The sequence below is a fragment of the Mirounga leonina genome, unplaced genomic scaffold, assembly GCF_011800145.1.
Source record: "Mirounga leonina isolate KUSES-001 unplaced genomic scaffold, KU_Mleo_1.0 Mir_173, whole genome shotgun sequence".
Lineage (NCBI taxonomy): Eukaryota > Metazoa > Chordata > Mammalia > Carnivora > Phocidae > Mirounga > Mirounga leonina.
The window spans coordinates 58,490,236-58,493,396 of NW_023270447.1; positions in this window are offsets into that span (position 1 = coordinate 58,490,236).

The window sequence follows — 3,161 nt, forward strand, 5'->3', positions numbered from 1 at the left end:
ATAAGTAAATGTTATTAGTATTAAAAACCAATGGGAGCCTGGGTGGCTCAGTCTGTTAAGCGTCTGCCTTCGGCTCAGGTCATAATACCAGGGTCCTGCAGGGAGTCTGCGTCTCCCTCTGACCCTCCCCCATCTCATGTTCTCTCTCTCACTCTCTCTCAAATAAATAAATAAACTCTTAAAAAAAAAAATCAAGATTCTCAGTAAAAGAGAAGGGAGATACAATATAAAATTTAAAAATAAAGAAAAAAATTCTATAATGTTCATTTTGTATTTGAAATTAGTATGGATTCAGCTTTGTCTTTTGAAAGCACCTAGAAGCACCTGGATTGTATGGATGGCCTATATTATATTCCCTTCTGCCTGCTCTGAATTCACTTGAAGCTACAGTAAATAGTTCCAGTCATGCTTATGAATTCAAACCTCTGATAGAGGTGCCGGGATTTAACAATCTAGATAATCCCTCAAACAGTGAGGGATGGAGACTAGTGGATAAATACACCAGCATTTCTGTCCCTGGGTGGGATAGTTCTGGGGCAAATTTTAGGCTCTTCTTCAGAAGATTTCCAGCAGGATCTAGCCCCATTTGCTCACAACAGTAATGTGTTCATTAATACAAACATTATTGTTGTTTTTTTTTTCCCTTTCCTGATTCATTTCCCCACTTCCTGATTTATACTTATTGGGATCGTCTTCCAAAGAAAATACTTGCACTCAAATCCTTGTCTCAGGGTCTGCTTTCAGGGGAATCCAAATGAAGACAAACTCCAATAGTAATCAGTATACCAGCACTGACATTGTGACCTCTAATTATTATCTTTCACTAAAATGAGCCACAATTTCTTAAAGAAATAGCTTATGAGAGGTATGGGGCAGGGAAAGTGTAAGGTAAACCTGGGTTATTTTATTGTGCCAGAAAACAAGGAATCTCTCAAAGACTAATGGAAACATATCATAAGCACAAGGAGGCGGGTTGAAGGGATTCTCATTGGCCAAATTTGGGATAACTTTAGAATCAAAAAGAATAATGGTTGTGACTTTAAAATATTGAATACAGGGCGCCTGGGTGGCTCAGATGTTTGGGCATCTGCCTTCGGCTCAGGTCATGATCCCAGGGTTCTGGCATCAAGTCCCACATCGGGCTCCCTGCTCAGCGGGGAGCCTGCTTCTCCCTCGGCCTCTCTCTCTCTGTTTCTTATGAATAAATAAATAAAGTCTTTAAACAAATAAATAAATAAAATAAAATATTGAATACATACTAATTAGAAAGTTCATAATGATGCTCAGAGAGCAACAGAAAAAGAAAAGGAAATAATTGAAAATAAACTTTTATATACACTATTCTGAAAATTGGCTACTAAAAGAAATATAGGCACTTTTTTTTTAAGACTTTTTTAATTTATTTAACAGAGAGAGACACAGTGAGAGAGGGAACACAAGCAGGGGGAGGCTGAGCTGAAAGGCAGACGCTTAAGGACTGAGCCACCCAGGCGCCCCAAGAAATGTAAGCACTTACCTTACCTTTTAAGGAGGAACAGTAGATAAGGAAAAGTTTTCCTTTATGGGAAAATGTCAGCTAGTAAATGTAAAAGGAATAATTGAATTAAAAAATTGCCATTTCTCTACTCCTCATAAAATACTTGTTTAAGGCAAGAAAAAACCGGGGGATGCTGAAATCACAAGTTAAAGTCTTTGGGGGGACAAGGTATTTGCACCATGCCAAAGCATCAGCCACAGATTATTTTGTTGCTAATTGCAAAAAGAAAAACCTATCTTTACAATTTAGAGATCTAGGGGTCACTGACTTGACCAAGTGATCAAATCTAGTATCACTATCAATGAAACAACCTAACGTTATGGGCATCGTGATGTAATACAGTATAAAGTACCCGGTAAAATCTATGAAATATTCTTGCCTCAATATTTAATTGAATTTAAGCAAACGTTTAGTCCTAACTTCTAGTTACAGAAAAAATAAGGAATAGAACAAGGTAAATTACACTACTAAGAAACAACTTTGTCTCCTCAACTCAGTACGAATGCTGGATTCTGAGTTCTTCCCTTGAACTGTGGCAGGAAATTCTCTCCATGCAGTAAGCTGGGGCAATTATAGGACTCACTTCATTTGATTCCCTTCTCTCAAGAATCACTCTCTTGTTCTGCCTGTTTTCTAATATTTGAAAAATATTGTTGTAAATATTTTGTCCAAATTATTACATGTTTTATGCTGGAGGGTAAATTATGGTTGGAAGTGAAAGTTTGAGGAGATACTTGGAAATTATGTAAATATCCTGTTCTCTGACATCTTTTTATTCAATGATTTTAGCATCCACCGACTATTTTTATTTATATCCTTTATTGCTGTGATGGTTGAAAATAGTGACTACTTGACTATCACTCTTCTACATTTATTAGTTGGTCTGTTACCACAAACAAAAGCTTTCCCTTTTTCCTCCTTCATTCATGTATTTAGTATTTAGTTTGTGCAGTGGACAGACTCTAGGGTGGTCCCCATGATCCCTGGTGTTCATTGCCTCATGTGGTACCTTCCCTTTGAATGTGAATGGGACCAGTAACTTCCTTCTAACCAATAGAATACGGAAAAAGTGACTATATTTATATGTGGTTATCTGTTTGTGATTATATTACATAAGATTGTAACTGTCTTGCTAGGAAACTATCTCTAATTGCTAGATTGGACGAAATAAGCTGCCATGTTGTGAGCTGCCATATGGAGGCTTGAGCCCATGACCACGAGATCATGACCTGAGCCAAAACCAAGAGTCAGATGCTCAACCGACTTAGCCACCCAGGCACCCCAGCATGGTATTATTTTTTAAAAGCTCTTCAGGTGATTCTAATGGGCACCCAGGGCTAAGAACTATAGTCTTTGAAACAGGCAATTGTCTGAAAAGTACTTTGTGAAAAAAAGACCTAGTTGAAAAAAAATCCTGTTTGAGGGTGATTCTCTGGTTAAACCCAACTCCTGGAAGCCCTGAAACTGGCTCCTAGAGGAAATATAATCCAGATCACAAGAGGTTCAGCCAGCATTCATCTCTCTTTTCTTTTTTTCTTAAAAGATTTTATTTTATTTTTTTTCAAAGATTTTATTTATTTATTTATTTATTTGACAGAGAGAGACACAGTGAGAGAGGGAACAC